We start from the raw sequence: 8,304 nt of genomic DNA on the forward strand, positions 1-8,304 counted from the left end.
TTACAATCCACCGAATAGGGATCAAAACTACATCGCCAAATTGCATGATGAAATTTCCTACATGTGTAAGCGAAAGAGGGTTCTCATACTAGGGGATTTCAATTACCCAGGTATTGATTGGGAGAACCTTTCATCTGGAAATCTGTATGAAAGAGACTTTCTTAAGTTGGTGCTAGAAAATTTTTTGTATCAGCATGTATCAGAAGCCGCTTGGGGTACTGCTATTTTGGATTTAGTTCTGTGATGGTGGTTGTTTTTCACAGCACCAATTATGTTGTGGTGCAAGATTGTTGAGTACTATTTAAGCTGACAGTACTCCAAGAAAGAAAACTTTTGGCCTGGTGATCATATTAGTGGGGTACCATTTTTGAGTTGTTACCGTGTCCGCAATAACCCTTTGTGTGTCGGTGAGTAATTCTCCTGAATAAATATGTACTAGAGCATTTTAACCGAAACAATTAAGTCACAAAGAAAAAATAATATGTCAACACACTGAGGTCTAAATGCACCTTAGGTTCTTTAATTCTTAATTCATATAACCAAAAACAAAATACCAAAAAGAAAAAACGATGCTGAAATACCTTACTTTACTTATCGAAAAATTAAAATTTAAATATCGCTGCAGTTTGGTTTTTGCCCAACCACTCAACAAAATTTGTAAGAGAAAATTTACTCACTATCTCCCATATTAAGGTCACTTCATTCTTGACAACCGGATTTCGATGAACAGTTCTCTTTAACTTGAACACTCAGTACGGACAGTTCGTTTTCTCATAAGTCATCCTTTGACTGGCGAATCTGCTTGGCGAATTGAACGATTAATGTCCTCTGTATCTGTTGAAGCGACGGTCCGTGCTCATACTTTACGATGTCGGAGCATCAAAGTTCTCCATCTGTACTACCACTCGGGGTAGTGTGGTCGAAGTACCAACCTTGGACTGGACTGCAAGAGACAGCTGCTGGGCTTCATCTTTCTGGCATGACAGTAAGCCTTCCTTCACGGATCAGTTGGGAGCAACTGATATGACGAGACGATGCTTCATACTGTTTTTCTTGAGCTTACATCTTCAAGTAAAATGTTACGACTTTTGGCAGTTCAGAACTAAATAGGGGTTTGAGTGACTTGACTTGGGATTTGAGTTTCAGGGGCTCTTCAAGTTACGTGTGGGGGGGGGATTCTTCAACGGCGGGACCACGCTTTCTCGTGCAACTGGTCCCGATGAACTGCACGCCTCCAAAGTTTTTCAGTGATAATATGTAAATTGAGTGATGGGCGGGGCTTGAGAAAGCGCACCCTCTAATTCGTCGCGCAAACTGCGTCATCCAAAATTTTATCCAATTGTATCACGAGGCGCGAACACAAACATGAAACCAAAAGAAAAACATCTTCTCTCAATACGGGGTCGATTTAAGAAAATGAACGGCTTTCAGCAAAGTTTATAATTACAACAATAATTTTCAGTATAAGATTTCCGGATTAAATGCAGAAATATTCATCAAAATCAAAAAAAATTAACATCATTGTGTGGAGAAAAAAATTAGCTTTCCAACGATATGCGACATCATATATAAATATTCTTGTTTCGCGACATGCCGAAAAATTTAAATCCAAACAAAGGAAATTCTTAAAAAAAATTCAAATTCAACACTTTCTTGATGACAGAGAATAATTTCAATGCATATAACATTATCTCACAGTTTCTCTCAATCACAATATTTTACGACACAAGCCTTTTTTTTTTCTTCTTCAAAGCATTGGAAACAGTGGAGAGAAAAAGGGGGAAAAAAAATATAAATTTTCAAAATTGAAACACTCACACGGTCTCAAAATTAAACTCTTGATTAACAAAAATGTTTGTTTCCCTTATTAAAAAAAAACCATCGACTCAGAATATGCAAAAGGCGAAAAATCGGCTTTTCAAGTATAAAAAAAAATATATAACAGATTACGAACAAGTGAGAGAGAAAGAGAAAAAAAGAAAAGGAATCTTATCTTCCTTTTACATGTACGGGAAGCATTCGCGTTCGTGCGGGAACAAGAAAACTGACTCATCAAGATGGCGATAATATCTTTGATTATCAGTGGATCATTAGGTGTGTCTCTCTCACAAAAGAAAGAATATATTATTCAAAAGAACACGTATTTTCTTGTTCAATTTAACTCGGAATTTCTCAAAATTTCACAGGAAGAATCAGAAAAATTCAAGGAATTTGTTGTTGAGCTCAAATGATTGAGATGTCAAAGCAAAGCATTTAATATTTAGGATTTTCCGACAAACACATACAGTGTGATGCATAAAGAGTGTGTGTCCACTCTATACAAACGATCTGTGGTTTAGATCTCGGGCATTTTATGAATATCAGACGGAATGATAACACAAGGAAAAAAAAATAGACAACCACGAGATTCATCTCAGCCTTCCACAATAATATAAAGACAGAAGCTCAAATATTTTCCACGCGACAAACACAATTATATTTACATTTAGCAAATTTCACTTATTTGACATGACTATTCTAGGTTAAAATTATGTCAGGCTTATTTGTCAAAGGGGGGGAAAGTGTCCTACTTTTCCCACCGTGACATCACCGACGGTTTCGGAAAAAAAATTTTACCGCAGGGAAAATTTTTAGAGAAAACACTCCATAAAAACAACAGATGTCAGGAATTTATCAATGATATTGTTCAACACATGATGAAAAGAAAGAAAATGATTGAGTGATTTAGTTGCCTGGCTGTTCATAGTGTTTCAAAAGAAAGAACAATCGCAACAGTTACCATGACTCATTTGACATTTGGGGACAAGGAAATGAAGACAATGTCTACACAGATGAACAAAATACAAAGTGTGTCACCTGAGTTATTCCAATGTGTTACCTCTATACTGCTTCTCATACCATCGAAATATGACTTCGATTCAACGAATTTGTCCATGCTTCGGACTCTACACACGCATCATGAAAACGAAACCAACACACCATGAAAATGAAACTAACGTAAAAGAAAGGACAACATCAATGAAAACGAAACTACTACTTCTCAACGTACAAATACTTAAATCATCAATACACAACAGTGATCTGGTGTTTCACAGATACAACAAAAGGGATCTGGTGTTTCACAGATACAACAAAAAGGGATCTGGTGTTTCACAGATACAACAAAAGGGATCTGGTGTTTCACAGATACAACAAAAAGGGATCTGGTGTTTCACAGATACAACAAAAGGGATCTGGTGTTTCACAGATACAACAAAAAGGATCTGGTGTTTCACAGATACAACAAATGAACAAACTTTAAATCTACAAACCGACTTCTTCTGAGATTCTTTTGATTGTCCTCAATCATACTCGACATACTTGCTTATGTTTACGTGTCATCACAAAATTCTCTTTTTTCCTGGAATACTCAAGCAACAACACATATGATTAATATTCGATTGCTGACATTATAAACAAATGATATTTGTTATACAAACTAAATAAACATGTTTTTCAATGTTACATTGTGACAAATTATACATTTGTGAGTCAATTTCCCCTTCCATTTTGTCTCAGTGGTCAGGCAAATGCAAATTGTTACATTGACAATTTTATGATATGATACACACAGAATGAAGAAAATTGTTTTTCAATTGCAGTCTTTAAGGGATGCTGTGACTCGGTGAACTGGTTGAAATTGATAATGGTTACCATGGTCGCAGCATCAGCTTATGATACAACAGAGCCAATTAGAGTTGCGACAAACATTTCATTCTTATACAACACTTCAATGATTTGTATTCTCATTACGACATTTGTCATGTCTAGACATGCCGTTTCATGATATACAAACAATCAATGAATGTTCACGTTACATGAAAGTTTGTACTAGAGAGTGAGAGTTCGGATTGACCACACGTCCATTTGACAGGACAAGGGAAAAAAATTATACTTCGTCTATCCTTCTGAAAGATTTGACTCAAAATTTTTTTTTTATTTTATACACAGACTTTATGGTCTTTTTCCATTTTGAAAAGGTATAATCGGGCAACATTATCCTCCAAAGAGAGACAGCACTTACATTGCTTTTTGTGTTCGAAAGAAAAAGAATTACTGAGCAAATATTCATGAGAGCAACCCTGAGCATACGTTGACAAATTCTATGTTTCGATCATAGACACAGAAAAAAAAATAAATGGATTTCTTTCAATCACACATCTCGCTTAGTGTGAACATGACCACTACGAAGACAAAAAAAAACTTTTCATGTGCGAGACAATATATTTTTGGCACAACAAAATACTCAAAGAACCTTGCAACGTTAACACTTATGTACATACATATTAACTCAAATGACAACGATATTAGTCTCTGAACCTTGCAGGTCGGACTACACTTGGACGAAGATTATGAAATCTGTTGTGTCTTCGGACAACAGGAACATTATGTCTAGGAACAATAGGCACATTAATTTTCGTAAACAAGGGCATATCTCTAAAAGTTAACAAAGAATTATCACCATTTGTATGCTGTGTCTCAGGGTTCGATTCCGAGTTTAGTGTTACAGAGGACCGATTCTCATTTTTATTAGAGTCCAAGAGAACTTGTTGAGTTTTACGACGTGGTCTAGATAATCTGTCCACATGGACAACCTGGGTATCCTGTTCATTTCCAACTTTCTGGATACGAAAGCTAACTGGTGAAAGTTTTTCCAACACTTTATATGGTCCTGTATTTTTCTTAAAAAACTTCTTCGACAAATGAGGTGGGACTTTAGGAGTGAAAAGATACACGAGGTCTCCAACCTGTATGTTTTTGTCAACTGACTTTGCTGAACGATTAGACTCTTGGATTTCTGCTGCACTTCGTAGATTCTCTTTAACTATGTTAAAAGATTTTGAAAAAGTCTCCTGAAGATGCTGTGCGTAACTTGTGTGTGTGTAGGAAGGGACTGGGCCATTGTAGAGCATGTTTGCCGGCACTCGAAGTTCACGACCGAACAATAGAAACGCTGGAGAATAACCCGTGGAATTATGTGGTGCTGACCTGTGAGCCATTAGTGCCCATGGGAGATGAATATCCCAGTTAGTGTGAGTGTCATTTACCAAGTGAGAGAGAAAAAAAAAAAGAGAAAGGAATCTTATCTTCCTTTTACATGTACGGGAAGCATTCGCGTTCGTGCGGGAACAAGAAAACTGACTCATCAAGATGGCGATAATATCTTTGATTATCAGTGGATCATTAGGTGTGTCTCTCTCACAAAAGAAAGAATATATTATTCAAAAGAACACGTATTTTCTTGTTCAATTTAACTCGGAATTTCTCAAAATTTCACAGGAAGAATCAGAAAAATTCAAGGAATTTGTTGTTGAGCTCAAATGATTGAGATGTCAAAGCAAAGCATTTAATATTTAGGATTTTCCGACAAACACATACAGTGTGATGCATAAAGAGTGTGTGTCCACTCTATACAAACGATCTGTGGTTTAGATCTCGGGCATTTTATGAATATCAGACGGAATGATAACACAAGGAAAAAAAAATAGACAACCACGAGATTCATCTCAGCCTTCCACAATAATATAAAGACAGAAGCTCAAATATTTTCCACGCGACAAACACAATTATATTTACATTTAGCAAATTTCACTTATTTGACATGACTATTCTAGGTTAAAATTATGTCAGGCTTATTTGTCAAAGGGGGGGAAAGTGTCCTACTTTTCCCACCGTGACAGTTCTTACTAGTTCTGAGGATCTAGTTGAACATGTTTCCGTGGGGGAAGAGTTTACTTCCAGTGATCATCGTATCGTCAGATTTCACTGTAACTTTTCCTCGGGTAAGGTTGATAACAAAAGACCGGTTCCTTGTTTTCGGAGAACTAACTTCGATGTTTTGAGAAGAAGGTTAGCGGGAGTTTTCAAAGACCGGTTGGAATCAGTAGGGGTGGTAAGTCAATGGGAAGAATTTAGTACAAAGCTGTCCTCCGTTTTGCACGACGTCATACCCTTTGTTCGAAAATAGCGTGTTTGTACATCGCACCCTCTATGGTTCACGGATAGCGTGCGGAACCTTTATCTTGAAAAGAAAAGAGCATTCAGAGAGTATAAAAGTGGACGAGGTGACCTATCATTGTATACTGATGAAAGAAGAGTGTTGAAGAAAGCGATAAGGGATAGTAAAAAGGAAGTTGAATCTAGGTTGGCAGATAACATTGGCTCTGACCCAAAATCATTTTTTCAATACATCAATAATGGATGTAAGGGGACAGTTGGCCCCCTCTCGATAGGAGGCTCTAGGGTAGAGAGCAATGTAGGCATGCGTAGTGCTTTTTTCGCGTCGGTTTTTAATGGAGATAATGATATTCGATATACGGGTGTTGCATGGAGTAATAAAACCCTCAACGATATTCAAGTAGAAGACGTGGAGGTCCTAAATCTTCTAAGAAATGTATGTGCAAGCAAAGCACCAGGAGATATCTATCCCAGGGTCTTCAGGGAATGTGCTAATGAATTGTTGGGGCTAGTCGCACAGATATACAGGAGTAGTGTTGCTGAGGGTATCATCCCAAGAGATTGGAAACTTGCTAACATTGTTCTGATATTTAAGAAGGGTAGTAGAGAAGCGGTGTCAAATTATCGTCCAGTGAGTTTGACGAGCTCCCTCTCGAAAATTTTGGAAATTATCATCAAAAGGCAGTTTGTGAAGTGGATAGACGAGAATAATGTATTGTCGGATAATCAGCATGGGTTCAGGAAGGGGAAGTCATGTGTAATTAACCTCCTTTGCTTCTGTGATCATGTGACTAAGGCTTTGGGTAAGAGCAAAAATGTTGACGTTGTTTACCTTGATTTCCAGAAGGCATTCGATCGGGTCCAACATGGCAAACTCTTGAAGTGTTTACACAAGATTGGAATTGGGGGCAACTTGCTGAATTGGATAGAATCTTGGTAGATAGATAGATCGCAACGAGTTATGGTGAACGGGGAATTCTCTGGTTGGACAGAGGTCGCAAGTGGAGTTCCTCAGGGAAGTGTCCTTGGCCCCATACTTTTTCACTTTTTATCGATAAATTCGATCAGGGTATCGATGGGATTACTAGCAAATTCGCAGATGATGTGAAGCTAATGGGGGTAATCGGGAATGAAAGCGATAGGGAGTTGCTCCAGACCAACTTAAACAGGATTGCAGCATGGGCAAATGAATGGAGCATGACATTTAGCGTTGATAAGTGCATGGTCACTCATTTTGGTTCGAGCAACCCACGGTTCTCTTACGAGTTGAATGGTGTCACTATCCTGGATGCAGTTAGGGTCACCGACTTGGGAATTCTCATTGACGAGCGGCTTAGGTTTTCTGAACATTATTCAGCGGTGGTCAAAAAAGCGAATACAATGCTTGTGGTCTCATTTTCAAAAAGGTCTCTTCGTGTTCTCCTATAGCCATTCTTCCGCTTTTTCGAGGTTTAGTTCGTCCTGGACTGGAGTAGGCTGTAAGGTTTTGGAGACCATACCTACAGAGGGATATAGACTTGGTTGAAGGGGTGCAGAGAAGAGCTACGCATGTCCTTATTGGAACACGGGGCTTGAGTTATGAAGAGAGACTTCATTTTTTGAATATGTTTATATTGGATGAACGCAGATGTCAAGGAGATATGATCGAAGTGTTCAAAATTTTCAATGGGATGGATAGAATGGACCATGAACTTTTAGTACACCGCCAATCGACTGCTTTTACAAGGGGACACCAGTATCGATTGGTAAGGGACAATGCAAGATTATGGTGTCGCAGGGAATTTTTCTCTAATAGGGTTGTCAATAAATGGAATATCTTACCCCCGGAGGTAGTAAATTGTAACACAATTGACACGTTTAAAAAGAAGTATGATAAACATGTTGGGGTAAATCGAGAAACTATTCATACTTAGAATAAGACAACCATAAGTATTCTTTATGGGCATTGTATAATATTTTGTCATGTGTATATATTGTTTATAATGTTTCTAATTACATTTTTAATTGGGTTGCTTTATTTTTAAAATATATGACATCCATATTTGTTATGCGCATCTTTTTCTCAGCCACCTCGCTGGGCATTTTGCCTGTTGTGGTGTTGTATTTGTATAAGTATGGGGTTTGTTTGTTTTGATATGCATATTATTGTTTCGATTGATTATTATGTCATGATTGATTATGCCATGAAGTAAAACATACTAGTATCCTTTATATGTAGGAAAGACGTTAGAGAAATTATGTAGTTGGTGACACGAATAGATAATTGAAATTATTAGTGGCATCGGAGCATTTTGATGAATGAGTGTG

At 37.5% G+C, this 8,304-nt stretch overlaps 1 long non-coding RNA gene across 1 annotated transcript; it reads right to left on the bottom strand.

Moving 5' to 3' along the window:
• Positions 1-498: 498 nt before the first annotated feature.
• Positions 499-5,073, bottom strand: LOC149084909 (uncharacterized). The gene is made up of 2 exons (XR_016192771.1): positions 3,312-5,073; positions 499-2,992 (listed from the first exon to the last, which is right to left on the bottom strand). It is a non-coding gene; the product is annotated as an uncharacterized LOC149084909 (long non-coding RNA).
• Positions 5,074-8,304: the final 3,231 nt, after the last annotated feature.

The sequence above is a fragment of the Pholcus phalangioides genome, unplaced genomic scaffold, assembly GCF_987345545.1.
Source record: "Pholcus phalangioides strain wild (caught in Gottingen) unplaced genomic scaffold, Ppha-v1.0 ptg000007l_1, whole genome shotgun sequence".
In the NCBI taxonomy this organism is placed as follows: domain Eukaryota; kingdom Metazoa; phylum Arthropoda; class Arachnida; order Araneae; family Pholcidae; genus Pholcus; species Pholcus phalangioides.